The 16,733-nt window shown below is 41.0% G+C and overlaps 1 long non-coding RNA gene across 1 annotated transcript in view; it reads right to left on the bottom strand.

Moving 5' to 3' along the window:
* LOC113008400 (uncharacterized) overlaps window positions 1-12,603 on the bottom strand; it is a 73,292-nt gene extending 60,689 nt beyond the window's left edge. Inside the window, exons 1-2 of the long non-coding RNA XR_003270015.2 lie at window positions 11,964-12,603; window positions 10,698-10,877 (exon numbers count right to left, since the gene is read on the bottom strand). This is a non-coding gene — a long non-coding RNA (uncharacterized LOC113008400). The remainder of the gene's footprint in view (window positions 1-10,697; window positions 10,878-11,963) is intronic.
* Between the last annotated feature and the right edge of the window lie 4,130 nt (window positions 12,604-16,733).

The following is a 16,733-nucleotide window of genomic DNA, read 5'->3' on the forward strand; positions in this document are numbered from 1 at the left end:
GGCATCTGGAGGAGAAGATGGCAGATTATGAGATGATATTAGGAGCTGTCTTCAGAGAAAGCCTGAGAACAATCAGGCGCCAGCAGTAACGAGGAGAAATTCTTTGTTCTTCTCTCCACTCAGTAGCTAACATGTTGTTATTCAAGTCAACAGCCACTAGAACCTCGTTAGTAGGCCAAGCAGCTTACTGCTCATTAGCCGACAAAGGAATGATATTCATTGACAAAAAATGCAGCTTGTGGAGCTTTTTGGCAATATGTAGAGTACAAGAAAACGGCACATGTAAAATGACACAGAACATAGAGCCTGGACTCAAACTACGAGGATTCTTTTATATATCAGACATGCAGTAAAATACTGCATTTGTCCTCTATCAGTGAATAATTGGAGATATACCAATAATTCTAATGAGCATTTCATTAAAACAAAGCCAAAATTACACACACACAGAGCTTGTGTTGTACATTAAATTTATTGTTATGTTAATATTTTTCTTAAATTGAACATTGTTGAAGGTTTGCAAGTAATTGCTCGGTAATCTATAAATGCAGACAGATTACATGTTGCATAAAGTCTGAATGAGACTCGACTCGACTGGATGTATTCTGGTTACATTTCTACAGAACAGGAAATGTAATAGTTAAATATACATTTCTGTCCGTGTAGACAGCAACAGATATGATATGATTTTCAACAGTTTATCATAGTTAATTGACCCCATTTAATTGTAGGCTGTCAGCTGGCAGACTCAGACGATCTCATTTTGCAGCAAAAATAATAACTGAAGTGAGATAAATTCATCTTACAGATATAAAACATATATCGACAAAGTTTCACTTTGAGCACATAATTTGCAGTTTGCACTTGTTATTATGATAATCAGCATATTACAAAATTACAAATTGCACTAATATTGTATCATGCATGAAGTATTGTGATAATATTCTATCATGCTGTGTTTTGACATTCCCACCACTAACATCCATCTATCTCTGTCTCCATAGTGTCCAAGATAAGATGTGCGTATGTTAAGCACCTTTGCTTAGGAGGCTTCCAGTGGGCACTGTAGTTAGATCCCTGAACCATGTTAACTGGCTCCCTCTGATGTGGGAGAGCAGCAACTCTACAATAAGCCAATCCTGAATAACCAAACTCCTGATACGATCCGCTGTCACGTACCACAGGCTTGATTTGTTCCTGTGGGGCCATCACCTGCAGGAGGAGGCTTGGTGTTCTGATGCTTTGTGGGCTGGGTGGCAGTCAAAGGCAGACGCCATGGTGTCCAATTCCTTAGATGTGGCACTCTCATTTCAATTTTATGATCAAATATACAAGATTTAAATCTATTGACGGATATGCCATGTATGATATACTGGCATAAAACTGTCATTGTAATAACTTTATTTTCACTCTCACTGTGTTTATAGGAAGGTATTAAAATTTTAAACAGGGACAAAAATGACATGAGCAAAAGATTTACAGACAGTGCCATGTCATCTTAAAGTGTTATTGAGAGCAAGCGAGCAAACACTTGTTTTTAAGGAGTAATTTGGAGTTGAAATATATTTGCTAAATATAAAATCTCCACTGTGTTCTCTCCTGCCTTCAGGTGTCTGTCTAAGTGGGTCGTCATTACAACGGACTCATTTTAAATGAAACAGATATGATCTCCTGGTAAATGGACTGACTTTTTCAAGTCTTATTGACCACTTAAAGTGCATTACAGCAGAGGACTGAATCACTGACCCTCCAATTAGCGGAAGACCTCCTGAGCCACTGTTATTATAATTAATGTAATTATAACAAATTACAGAAATAGTGCTAAGCGATGATGACCACAAGGAACAACCAAAAGGGACAGAAAAAGCTGCAGTGGCATCAGTGCTGGGAGGAGAAGTAAAGTGCTTCAATCAGAAAAGTAACAGATGCCTCATCAGAAAGTTGGGGCTGTGCTGCTCAGAGCAACATCTGACCTGCTGATAGACTGCTGCTGCTGTAAATGCTGTGTGCTGCTAAATGAACTGGTCCAGGCATAGCAGTTCACTGCACTGTGGTCCCACTGTGAATTCCAGATGACAGCACTAATGGATGATCCCGGGGTGCAATCATCTCTATCCCTGCTGCCCTGTTCAGCAGATGGGCTGTAATTCCAATTCAGACCTCTGAGGCTGAGAGCTCCTTAATTCAGACATGCAAAAGTCATTAAACTTCTTACATATATACTCCTGCTGGAGACCTATGATTATATAATTTCAATTGATGTAAGGAAAAAGAGCCGTCCTCCAAATACTTTCCTACAATTACATTTGACAGTTGGTCTGGAGGATTAAACCTAAGATCATGTTTGCCTCCATCTGTGTATCTATACTACTGTATGAGTATGTTCGTTTACAGTCGCTGGAACAACCGTGTTAACACAATTAACCGCAACATCACAGAATAGCCCAGCAGCACATAACCACTAGCAAGATCCCAGCATGCCTGGCACATTTTTTTCTTTTTCTTTTTTTGCATGACTCAGATCCCAAAACATATTATTTTAGGCATATAGACCTCAAGTGTGTAACTTAACTCAGATACACAGAATACTGGCAGAGAAATGTCATGTTTCTGCTTAATGTCAAGCTGCTCTACCCATTCGGCCAACATTTTCTCTCCAGCTTCTCAAATATACCGTTAGGTAACAGTTACCAAAGTTAAATGAGTTCAGGTTCACTGATGGAGCTAAGTTCAGGCCTCTGAAACAGCAGTGTTTCAAAAAGAGCAGGCGTAAACTTCAGACTCAGTCTCACCGCTGCTGTTTTTTATTTTTATATTTGCTTTGATATGAAGCATTTAACCTTGCTAGCTTAGCTTACGTAACCTTAATGCATGATCACTAGCAATTTTGGGAAAGAGAATTTAATGGATTCAAGTTCTACCATTTTTTAGGAGGATTAATTACATTGTATGATACCTTAATTCAAATAATAATTAAAGCGAGTTGATTAACACGCCGCTGCAGCACACCCCATGACCCTGACCCACATCCCAAACCAGCTGTTGAATGCCTATAAAATATAAGGATGTTTAAATGTAAGAGAAAGCAAAGAGGGAGATGATACTTCAATTTAAACCACAAACATGTTTTCACACTTCGTGCACAACATCTGATCCAGTCTTTGTTGAGAAGTTGACTTCGGCAATGAGCTAGTGCAAGATGAGCTGGCCTGAACGTGTTCAGGGATTTAAGCTCTAAATGCACAGATAACAAGTGGTGTACTTCCACCTGTGATTGACCTGCGCGAGTGTCTTACTGTTCAAGCATCCAGCCACAGGGGAGCTTGGCTGCAGCAGAGCCTGAACCCTCTGGGGAGCAGGGTAACAGAATCGCAGGCTTATACAGATATCTACACAAAGGACAAGCTGGCGCTGGCAGGTGGCCCCAGCATAGATAAGTGTGTTTTCTGTTTTGGGGGAAAGGAGGCGGGGGTGTGAGTGAAGGAAAGACTGCTCACTTACTGGCCTGTTTCCTTCTGAGAGTGATGATGCCTCCCGTGGGCGTAACACGCAAGGAGGTGGGACTCTTGAGTGTACTGTAGACATGCTTATGTCTGCGTTAATGCATGAGAGCCTTCCCCCACCCCCAGCAGTCTGAACACACAGTCAGAAGCCATAAACTCGCTCCTTTCTTATCCTTTTTGAAAAGTTCAAGTTTACAGCTGTTTCATTTAAAACTTAGAAGAAAATGCATTAGCTAAAGCAGCATCTTTGTCACCTACACAGAATCTAACAGCAGGCAGTTTTTCATTTAAAATACTTTTTAAATGATTTTTGAAATCCTCAGATCAAATTAGCTGGCATCTTATTTTTCAAACATTTCTTTAAGTAATCATAATAAAGGAATCAATTTGATGCACAAGCTAAGATAACCCCTTTTTATTCCTTCTACTGAAACTGCTTAGGTTTCTGTGAGGCACACTGTATCATGCATGGAACGGCACTTATAGTGCTTTTCTACTCTGAGTACTCAAAGTGCTTTCTTACTACAATTTTTAACTTTCCCCCCTATACCTAAGCCCTAATTGCACACATCCAACCACTGACCTTTGTCTGTTGAACAACCAACTCTACCTCCAGAACCAGCCAAAGTACCTGAAACGATGCACAGTGAGTATACGGCACATGTTGGTCTTTGTCAACCCTCTTCTTTTGTTATTGAGAATTGGTACCACAAAACCTACAGTATTAGCCGTCAAAGTTGTTAGCACTTTTTACTGTTTTTTGTTTATTATGTGTGAATGAGACAGAGTACCGGGCTGTGGTCGACTCCTTTGTCACGTGGTGTGAGCAGAATCATCTGCAGCTCAACGTGGCAAAGACCAAGGAACTGATCGTGGACTTCAGGAAGACCAGGAAACACTTGACCCCTGTTTCAATCCAGGGGGTCAGTGTTGACATTGTGGAGGACTATAAATACCTTGGAGTACACATTGACAATAAACTGGACTGGGCTAAAAACACCACAGCACTTTACAGGAAGGGCCAGAGTCGTCTCTATTTTTTGAGGCGACTGAGGTCCTTCAACATCTGCCAGAAAATGCTGAGGATTTTCTATGAGTCTGTGGTGGCCAGTGCGATCCTCTATGCTGTTGCATGCTGGGGGAGCAGGCTGAGGGTCGCAGATGCCAACAGACTTAATAAACTGATCCGTAAGGCCAGCAATGTTGTGGGGATGGAGCTGGACTCCCTCAAGGTGGTGTCGGAGAGGCGGATGCTGTCCAAGATAAAGACAATGTTGGATAACACCTCCCACCCACTCCATGACATGCTGGTCAGTCACAGGAGCTCGTTCAGTGAGAGACTGAGATTACCGAAAAGCACCACTGAACGACACAGGAAATCATTCCTGCCTGTGGCCATCTCCCTGTACAACGCATCCACTTAACACACTGTTTGCTGCTACAACTACACATGTTTCTTTTCCAAATATTTATTTATAAGTGACTTATGTATGTATGTATGTATATATATGTATATATTGTACTATTCTTAGTTAGCGTATTGTCTGTCTTGTCTTAATGTTGGTTTAAAATGGAGCACTGTAACAAAAAATAATTTCCCCCAGGGATCAATAAAGTATTCTGATTCTGATTCTGATTCTGATTCTGAATCTCCTCAAGCTCACTAATGGAAATGAAAACCATTGAAAATGCTCAAATATGTATTTGAGAATTACATACATACAGTAGGCTGTAACTAAGCTTGGTATATCGAAACAGATAAAAGTTAACGATACAGCTGCTAACACGCACTTACCTAAGATACATCAAATATTTAGAGGGCTAATATAGAGGCGTATTTGCATGTAACACACATGCTGTTACCTTCAGAATGAACAAAGTCCCGTACTTATAAAATGGGGCTTTCCTACATGCATTTAAAAGGGTGTGTTTTGACTCAAACCATCATCTTATCCTAAAACTAACAAAACGGAAAGCAACATTTATGCCCATTTCGCTCCGTGGAGTTAAAAAATTGAAATGATTAAAACTAGTTGTGATAAAATAAATACGATGGACTTTGTTTCATTGAGTCTCATCTTACTGTATTACTCAAAGAAGAATACCAAATGTGAAAAATAACAGACCCACAGGACCAGAGCTTTGCTTTTTCCTGCTTAGCAACTCTACCGGCAGATCAACTGTTTGATTGTACCCCTTCAGTCTATTTCTCAATCATTCCACCCGTCCCACTATTTAAACACACTCATCTCTCACTGGAGCAGGCTCTGACAGCAGAATTTGCTTTTTTTGCAGTGAGGTGACTTGCAAGATACACAAATAACACAGAGGTGCATTTATGGTATTTGTATAATCCATGAAGTGAAAATTAGGGACTATTTAGATGAAAGGCAATTAGACAATTACAGCTAATGAGGCCAATCCTTTTCTTTCACCCCAAAGAGTCCACAGACTAATTATCAAATTAAAGAATGCTTCTTTTCTCCCTCTGACCCTGCGCTGTCGTAAAGGGAGGGTGCTTTGGGAAAGGCAAACATTGGTCTACTCTGTGGAGGCCGAGGCCGGAGAACAGGCAGGCAGCATTTAGAAAGTGATGGGCGTATTAATCACTGCTTAAGCTGAGACAGCTTTATGGTCTGCCGGGCAGGCGGACACACACAAGTGTAGAAACATGAACAGACACTCTGCTACTCGGTCCGTTATACATCATGCAGGACTGTGCTAAGAGGGCCAACAGCCAAACAGGAAACATGGTTGTAGCCACAGGAAGTAGAGCAGCTCATATGACTAGCAGACCCCGCTGGTGAAACTTCCTACTCTAAGGAGCTCAAAGAACTCCACCTGACATGCACCAAGACCTTCCAACATGTTTGTTCATCCACAGCGTGAAGCTAAACAATCACTATGATACAACAGTAGATGGAACAAAATGTGATAAGAAACAATTGCGGGAGTTTCCTCCAGTCAAGATTCATTTGCTTTCCTCTGCAACCGAGCATCTGTTGGATTCTTATTCTGACTAATCAAACAGCGTCTGTTTTCTCTCTCAGTACTTGGAAAGCTGATCAGCTTCGATGGGATACCAGGGAAAATGTTTCCCAGTGTCCCCCTTAACATGTCTGTTGCCAAGTGGTTCAGTTCCTTTATGGTACAAAGGGTTTAGCTCCAAAACGGCTCTCCAAAAAATTTCACAGTCTGTTAATATCATCCCTCAATTAGCTCTAATTTAAGTCAGACCATACATTATCCCCTCTTCCTCCCCTTCACCACCAGCCCCCGGACTGGCGTCTCTTTTTTTGCTGGCTTGAACTACAGCTGCACCTACCGGCAACCGAGAGTCACAATCAGAGTTCGGCTCAGCTCCTTGTCATTCAGCTCAATCTAAGATGATGATGATGTTAAGCTGGATGTTAGCAGCATAAATATATACCATTTCGTTTTGCAAGTAATTCTCCCTTTAGTGCAATGATACAAGAATAAATCCACGCAAAGCACGACCCCTTTCACACAAAAAAGACCAAGCGTTACACAGGTATCAAATTTCTCCCAACACAGCTCACGGGAATCAGTTTAACTGCTACTTTTCCTTCGTTTTCCCGCTTCCCACTTCAAATTCTTCATCAGACGTGAAGTCATTTTCTGCTACCCCTGTTTTACTTTCTCGTGCAATGTTAGGGTCAGGGGTCAAAGGTTCTTTTCACATCGCCGTGCCTGCCCAGAGCAACCTGGCAGGTGCAGGCTGTAACAGCCACCTGTCTCCAAGGAGAGACTTCTGCTAGAAAAGCCAAAAATGCTCCCAGTTGCCCCGTGCTCAGCGCCAGTGACTGTCCCAAAAGCGCTTCTCGTCATCGCGTCTTTGCGCAGTGGTAACAGCAGCCAGAGGGGTTGATGAGAGTTCACAGCCCCTCCTCAGTGACAGTAACTCCTCCTGTCACCTGCTTTCATATGGCAGGGGTGTCAGTGTATGGTGAGAGACTCCAGCTGACACTTTTGACACGGCTGGACTTGATGAGGACTGATGGGAGGCTGTCAGCAGAGTGACACATTAAGCAGCTTTGTCACAGATCAGCCGGTGAGTTTTATGCAAAGCCAGGCCTTGTGCTTACTTGGAGATGACCTTCCGAAGTTCACTAGAAGTCTTGCAGATGTGGCGCTGGGTCGAGTTTAATTTTTCAACGATGCCACGCAGAGATCGTCAAACACGCACGCACACACGCACCTTTGGACACACACACACACGCTCTTCCTTTAAATTCACCCGAGGAAGTTCAAGTGCAGAAGAAAGCATATGATTTTTAAGTACTAGGTAGTCATTAAAGTTTAGACTCAGAAAGCCAACTCTGCCTTACACGTCCCTCTTGTGAATATTAAAGACGTAAAAACACTGAATGTGAAGTTAAGTTTGTTAAGGTAAACAGAAAAAAATTATGCGGTTTGCATGAGAAGAAGCTTTGGGTATAAGCTCTGTGGCCTTGCTAAGTGTGTGGGAGCTGGGATGATGGGAAATCTTTAAGGAACCAGCACGAGGAAAAAAAAGAACGAGAAGGCTGGAGTTTACCTCTGTGGGTTTTATTTTTATTTTCTGAAAAAAATAAACTCAGTGACTATATTTTATATTCAACTAAAGTCAGTAAAAAAAAGATGCGCTTCAGAAACAATTTGACACAGCAACTTTTTAAAAATTAGACCTCAAATTAAAGCAGAATTTCTCAATTTATACGTGTATTTCCTGTGGCAATATAACCAGGAAACTCATCTAATAAATCTAAAAATAAATTTGCAAATCAAATCTTAATTTGTCAAATACTAAAGTAACTGTTTACTTCCAGCCGCGACATATTTATAACAGTTTCGTACCTTCATTCATCAAACGCAGATGTTAACTTTTTAAACACAGGCCTCCTCAGTTCCACGCTAGACCTTTTAACATCATAATTCTTGAGAGTCACTCCATTTAAACTAGAAATGTGGGGGCTCCATGTTGTAGCTCCTTAAAACAGTCATATATTCCCATCAAGACTAACATAGACTTATTTGCTCATTTGTCTGAATTGTAAGAATAATTTGTGTGAATGTGCTTTTATACCTCCCCAGTGATCCATAAATCACAAAGGGCTCTTTGTGGCCCACCAACATATATATATTTTCCCTTTTGTTTAGACACTATAATCTTGATTCATAGTGTGACAAATCTACTTGCAGAATTTGTCACGGAGTCACTTTAGATATATGTTTTGACATAAATTTCCTTTTAGCCAGAGCCACCACCATTCCACTTTGATGACTTTGGTGATGACCTGAGCCGCACAGACAGGTCTGACGCTCATCTGTCCGGCGTGCTCTCCAGAAACACAAAGAAATCATGAAAAAAAGGAAACTTCTTGTTCAGCTTTATTTGCAGTTGGTGTCAGAGAGCAGTAAGGAAGTTGCGCACCTTCCTCCAGGTGAAGGAACAAGTAAAATATTGTGTTACCTACATGCTAGCTAAACCAGCTTCAACAAAACACACCTTATAGTGTATGTATAATATACGGCTCTATTATCACTGGGTTGTTTTTTGTTTTGCTTCTAACCGCAACTGTATTCAGAAGAAGTTACCAAATTCAGACATTTTCAGTCATGTAGTTTCCTTTTATTGTACGCGTGGTGGATATTCTCGTGTTATGCTGAAACAACTGCAATTCTTTTGTTGAGAATGCATCGATCGGAGCAGCTTTAACGACTGTTTAATCACCCAACTCTAGAAAGATGCAGCATTTGCAGATGTGTGCGTTAATTCCTTTTAGCCAGTCCTCTTTGTGGTTTGTTTGAAGCCCCTGCCTCGTGCCATAAATCAGCCTAAACATTTTGCAGAAAATTAACATCTTTGCAGAGCTGTTACTGTCTACTGTAATATTACCTACATTTACTCATGAATTATATTTTGAGTTCAGACGACCACACATCAGGACTTTACTTATGCATATAACTGAAAAAAGCATCTTTTTTCTTTGCATATTATGCTTAACTTGACTTTAGCAACATCTAACAAAGCTGATAATACCCTATCCTTGCTGATGAGTCACTGACTCGTGCCTGTATTAGGCACTTGGGGAAGACACTGGATTTACTTCTTCTCCAGTGCAGGCGAGTTGGAAACTATCATCTTCTGTGTGGAGTCGTCTGTGTGTGCATGAGACTTAAAGACAGAAAAGTATTTCGCTTTAGCAGCAGGAGTGGGAAAACAATTGTCCCTGACTGATTTTCCCCTAACCCCATAATGAAGCCCATGTGTACGACTGGCCTTTCAACAAGCTGCAAATCTGTGCGCGGCCCACTCTCCACTTGATTAAAGCAACAGCCACTCACCTGCTCCTCATTAGCCTGGACCAGGAACAGACCCAGCTAAATAAGTTAGCACCTGTATGTTCCAGTTCGGCATGCCTTCTACATATATGTAATATGTGTGTGTTTTAAGCTGACAGCCTTATAAATGATGGGATGGATTTAGCCGCCGTGATGCTGCTGCTGCTGCTGTGTGTGAGAGGGCGAGGAAGAGAGATGGATGTGTGGAGGCAAAAGGGGGCTATGTGCGGAGAAGTAGCAGGGACATGTTCTGTGTTTTGGGTCTGTTGAGATAGATGAGGGACTGGGCTTGGAAACACTCATTAGCCATAATCATTGTCCCTGAAGGGGAGCAGATGGTGGCAGGCACAAAAGAAAATAAAAATTTGTTTTCTATAGAATTATACGTATATGAATGAATGAATGCAAGAAAAACACACACAAAATGACCCAAAGATAAAGAACACAGCCATCAACAATAGTAGGTCATTCCAAAAGTGTGTATGTGTGGGTAAACAAAACACAGTTCATATCCCGGTGTAGATGTATGTTGCGGTAAATGTGCTCAGACATGCTGGTCATTACAGAACAACCCTAAAGGGCATTGTGTGGGATGGGATCATCAGAGTGCTGTTGTGTTTCTGTCTGGTTCCTGGTAACCAGTGACTCCGATGACCTCTGCCTGCTCTGAATGGAAGCATATTAACACTCCAGGCTCTCAGCAACATTTAACCAATTTGGTAAATTATCTGTGAGGCCACTTTTATAGGACTTTCTTATTATTCAGAAGGCGGGGGAGTAGAGAGAGAGAAAGACAGAGGGACTTCATGAAGGGATATGGGCACGCAAAGTCTGCTCTCATTTACATACATTACCAGTCGTCTTCTTTCCCAGAGTCCCATAGAGGAAGCACCTGTTAGCCTCTCGCGGTCTTCCCCCTCAACCCCTCTCTCGTGGTTCTTTCATCCCTCCATCGCTGTAGCTCCTCAGCCTCGACCTCCTAGAATCACCCCACAAGCAGGTGTTCTCAGTCAAAATTTTCCTCACAGCCTGCGTAGAGAAAAATGCAATGAGAGGAAAGTGACCAGGAGACCAACATGGCCCTTGCATAGGAAGGGGAAGACTTAGAAGCCTCGGCCCCTCCAGTGGGGTAACACTGAATCCAGGTGTTTGATACTATCACTTCTTATTTACCTCATGCGGACATACAGTTGTTCCCTGGGCTTCGACTCAAAACAAATTGCTGGAGTGGAGAGTTTGTAAAAGAGCTGTCTGTTCTGTCGGCAGAGGGGTTAAAGTTAATTTGATCGGGCATGTGTACTCTGGGCGAGGAGCAGAGAACATCTGCATTCAGTGGCATGGCCCCATTTGTTGCAATTTTGGGTCTCATTTCCATTTGCAAGAGAGATAACTGCTCGCATATGGAAGCAATAGATAGAAGAGGTCAATGCAATTTCTTTCACTTGGGGGGCTGATGCAGGGGGAAATACCCTCGTGTAGTAATCTCAGTTGGCATAGGAAGAAACAAAAATCTGGGGTTTGGGGAAAGGAATTCCTTTCAGTGCAGTGACTCCTTGATTCCTTTACCAGGCAGTAAGTATCCCACACCACTTCCAAACACTCCAATCACTCCTATTATTGCTGATGGGATCTGGGGACATGATGTTGTAGGTCCCATCCATGTTCACGCGCTTCCTAGTAATGGCATCTCAAATCATATGTAGTGATAATGAATTAAAAATACCCTCATATTAGAGATGAACTGATTTGCAAAATTCATTTCTGATTCCAGTTTCTGGCATTTTTCCAAGTGTGTCCTGCTGATAGTGATTTTAATTCTAAAAACTATAGCTAACAGCATATGTAAGTAAAAATCTACTTTTATTCATTGCAAAATATATTTTTGTCATGAAAAAGAAATGATCATAGACTTTACAATTTCTCCTAAGCTCCAAGAACTCTTTTTTATTGGGAAGAAACAATTAACTCAAAATGACTTCCTGCACGCGCACCTTTAGCTACTATATTTTACCATATCAAACAAGTGCAGATTCAGTAGATTTATGTAACATAACAAATACAATCAGTTACTTACATAATTTTCTAGTATGTTTATAACTTTAACTGTCAACAAACCTTTTCTGTTTTTTCACTCATCACTGTAATTTTCCTCATAACTGCTTTCATTCTTTGCTGCTAACTGCTAGCTTTAGCTTTAGCTACTTTACGTTTGTTAGCTTCTTTAAAATATCCATGGTCAGCTGGGAGATGTTTTTTTTTCGGTTTGCTGTTATGAACATTTTCGTGGTGGTCCACTTGAGGTTTACTCTGGTGAACTTTGGGTCTTCACTCACAGTATAGATCTTCTACGCTGATGGCATGTTAGCATGTGGCTATGAGTCAGCATCACTTTGCATAAATGTTGCATGTTCACGAAATTAATGGGGCCGGCCGGTCACTGATCAGCCGATTCCAGTTCCAGGCCAATTGATCAGCGCATCTCTACCTAATATACTGCTCTAATATCTCTTTCTGAGGATACCAGCTTTAATCACATGGTAGCCATGCACTTTATCGTGCTTTATTGCCTAAAATGTCTTAAAATAAACTCATGCTGTATTATCTAGCTCTTTAAAATCATGATTTAGAAAATACATTTATTAGAAAACTGTTTACTGTAGTCATACAGTATATTAACTAAGAACTTTGGTCATTTTTGCAAAAAACAATCTTTTGTAACCCCAAAAGTTCCCCTTTACTGGCTCAAACAAAATAAAAATAAAAACATAACAAAAGGTTATGTAACCATCATTCTCATACATGCGCAAACAAAAACCCATCCATCCACGCTGACGTCTGCCCTGATTAGACTCTAAAATAATAGCTTCTGAAAAGCTTTAGCCGCTTGAACGTAAACATATGTTGTTTTAATGGCACTTGCTGAAATGACTGATGCTGCCATTATTCTTTTGAGGACAGTTTCTGACTTGTGATATGCAATGTCATAACTGGTTTGCTGTGGTTGTAGCAAAGTACAATTTCCAGCAACAGGACTGTCATTTGTAATCGATGTTTTCAGTTCTCTTTCCTTTTTGGCGATGTTAAGTGAAAGCATAGCGGACGCACTAAGAGGCGATTTTTATTTCTTTTCTCAAAAGCAAACCACTGTACTGGTCAGTCGTATTGATTAAAGATGCAAGTTGAAAAACATATCAAATGCCGCTACAACATCATAAAAACCTCTCAGTAGGCATCTTAAGACTGTCTGTTACTCACTGGAGCTTTTCCCCTGAAAAACTGCCTAACTAATGGAAAACTCTGGGCACAAATTCCAGACATCATTATGTTACAGACGATAACTTCACAACATGTCGCACAATAATCAAAACAAGGGCCAATTTAATCTCCATATACTGGATGATTCCAATCTTCCCTTTCATAGTAGACAGTCTAAACTCAATATACTCAATCCATGCAGCTCTGCAAACCCCTAATAAGGCAAGTTTAAACCCCGAGCTTGCAACTGGCATGAAGTCACCAGAGAGCAATTACGCTTTAGCTTGAAAGTTAGCGAAGGACCAGAGGAATGTCTTTTTCCCCCTGTAATGCCAGGACTTTGGAGACTAATCTAATTGAGAGTCTTTTTTGTGTGTGATTATTTATGATTAGAAAGTGTTAGTGGAAAATCTGGAGGAGATATCTGGAAATGGGGAGTGTTTGATGCAGATCAGTGTCGTGCTGCTCTTCCTGATTAATTATGTCCGGAACATCTAATGGCTGCCTCCGCTACGGACGGGTTGCTTTTCACAAGACAAAAGCCCCCAAACTTTTTAAGGATTCTTTGAACTCAAAATGGGTTTTTTTTTCTTTTTCTTTTCTTTTCTTTTCTTTTCTGTTTTTTTTTTTTTAAATTATTATTATTTTTTTAGCCAGAGCTGAGTGAAAGTAATTCCTGGATGGAAATTTGGAGCTCTACATGTCTGGTTCAGACAAACTGATTTATGTCAACAAAAAAAAAGAAAGAAAGAAAGTATTTCTTTGGCAGCTGCCCTGTTTTCTATTAGCGATCCACTGAATATTATCAGTGCATTCTTTTGTTTCACATATGCTCTTGGTGTGCAGTGTATCTGTGGCCCTCCATGTGACTCAGTGTCCTGTCTCCTTACCAGTGCCCCCTGAAGCCCTCATTTCCTGTTGGAAGTTGGCTGAATTGGATAAAGGACATGGCTAGGGGCCTCTTGGGGCCTGGATTAGGGCCTGCAAGAGCACACAGAGCCAGTCTGGACATATCTCCATCCATCAAAAATCAAACCGGCTCAAGGACCTATTCAATCCCAGCAGTAGAGAGGAATAATTCCCCAGCAGCTGAAGCAGATGCTTTTCATTTTCCTTCAAGGAACATGAGAGGTGCCGTTCAACCAAAGGTACGGTTAAGGTAATGTTTTCAGCTATAAGAACATTTTCACCTAAAGCAGCGGAACAATGGCTCTCCTCCATCGTGTTTTAGGAAGTGCGGGTTAGAATCTCGGGGTAGGACTATGCCCAAGAGCTGACACAGAGACGACTGTGTGTGTTGGGAGAGGGCTCATTAAGAGGACCCATGTGTGTTTAACAGATACCGAGGGCTCTCTTTCTTCCAATAACAACTCATTAATGAAGGTTTGTGTGTGTAAGGGAATTAGGGTGGCTGTAGTCATGAATCATGAGACACATCAGTCTTTTATTATTGATCAGATCTCAAACACAGGCAAACATAGCAGCAGTATGAGAAGCAGCTGTCCATACATATAGTGCATATACATATATATATGGTACAGAAAGTAGCTTGGGGGAATATTTTAAGCAAGTTAGTTACAGTGTAAGTGAGTGTTTATACCAACAGATCAATAAAATAAAGCACACAGTGGTTATTATAGAGATTTAATATCACCATCATTATAGTTCAATAGCAGCATAATGAATCCAAGAAACACTGTTATTAATATTATCCTGTCCTGAGTGATGGTCAGTTTACTTACTATATTAACAACAGGATAAAGCAATACATAACAGTAAGAGGAAAAAATGTTTCATAATATACAAACCCAAGCAAGAACAATTTCCCTAAATTATATTGGCGGCTAATTTTATACTTCATAAATAAACACCACAAGTAAAAAGTGCACATGTTCTGATTTCATTTTAAATAAAAGAGAACATTTTTAAATACCACCCATATGAACTAAAACGAAAAAACATTTCAATGCAACTGCTTGTTTACAACCCAAACACTGAAGTCTCATGCCACGGACGATCCCGCATTTCAGCCCTACCGCAGCATTCTGGGCGTGGGACGGGGGAGTGTTAGATAAACTGAGCGGTGGAGAACAAAAATAAGAGAGGAGCGAGAGGAAGAGGAGCTGAGAGTAATCAGTTATCACTGCTGTGATTTATGGCCCGTTTTCCCATTAAGCGTGTTAGCTGTACAATGACAACAGCCCAGTTTATTGCAAAATACCTGCCTGCTTACAATAAAGAAGTGTTCCATTTTTTCCACTTCAAAGAATTTGGTCTGCTGCAGGGAAGGAAATGCAATTATAGAACAATAATAACATCGAAATGTAAAAAAGGGGGACGAATGTGGGTTGTTGTGAGGGGGGGAAGGGGTGGTTAATGGGCACGCAGCTTGGTATTCCTGTCTGTGGGATTCGGTGCCCAGTCGATTACAGAGCTGTCCAACTCATCTCGGAGCTTTCTGTGTGTTATTGCCTATCAAAAAGTGCTCACAGTCTCTCTTTTTTATGAAGTTCTTTAGAAAGCCTTGGACTGAAAAAAAAAGTGGTTTAACGGCTTGCTAAGTCGAGGCACGGACCCGCAAGATTCCACTACTTCTCTGAGAATGCAAATGGGAAACACATGTGCTTTGATGGCATCAATTCTTTTTTTTATTATTAGTTTGTTTTGAATTAGTCTTGTGATTGCTGGATCCTGGGAGGCTTTCACTATCCATTAAAATGTTGATTTGACAGAATAGACCACATTTTGGAGAGGTGCCTTCGAAAACTTTTAAAGGGTAGCATTGTTAATGATCATACTGAACTAATGCGAACATTGAAGGAGGCATAATTATGTAAATTTAGTGTAACTTAAATAATGTCGCAACCTTAGTACCCATTTCTGATGTTAATATATGCCAGGGTTTCTGAACAAAACTGAGTTAAATGCTATAATTTAGTAAAACTGACTAAATTATTTAATTTTTCTTTGTGACTCTAATGCTTAGAGATCTTACAGGTGGAATTTATATAAATCAACCGGAGTTGGACACCTTTTGGTAAGCCGGGCAGATTGTGGGAATGTTTGAGCTAATGTGCACTAAAGCAGGTAGCCATTCAAAGTGGCAGCATGGTCACAACCAATAAGCCAATGGTGATTGGGCCTCTTCAGGCTGGATTTATTTTAATTCACTAATCCTGTAATGGCGAAGCTGTGTATCCCTGACTGTGGGGCTCCTTAAAGGATTGACAGAGCCGAGCAATAGCCAGCCTTTCTCACTGCTTCAACAGAAAACTCACAGAGCCACTAAATGGTATTTGACTCCTTAAGCTCCTAAAGGACTAAGGTTAGGGCTGACAGGGGTGCAGGGATTGAGGAAGGATGCGGGGCTATTTCTCGGTGTGTTGATGGTAGTGGTGGTGTCGAGGCCAGGAGGAGGGAGTGGTGTGGCAGGGACAGAACAGACGAAACATTCACCCAAAAAGTGCATCGCCTGGACTAATGGGGAAATTATTTATGAACTATTTGCAGTGCACCTGAAAATACCTCCAGTGAAATTATGTTTGGCAACCTGAACTGCTTTGAAGTCAATGGAGTGGCAATAAAAATTAGGCCTTCATTAGAGAGCTGGGCCTTTCAAACTGAATTGGC

Source organism: Astatotilapia calliptera, chromosome 16, assembly GCF_964374335.1.
Source record: "Astatotilapia calliptera chromosome 16, fAstCal68.1, whole genome shotgun sequence".
Classification (NCBI taxonomy): Eukaryota; Metazoa; Chordata; class Actinopteri; order Cichliformes; family Cichlidae; genus Astatotilapia; species Astatotilapia calliptera.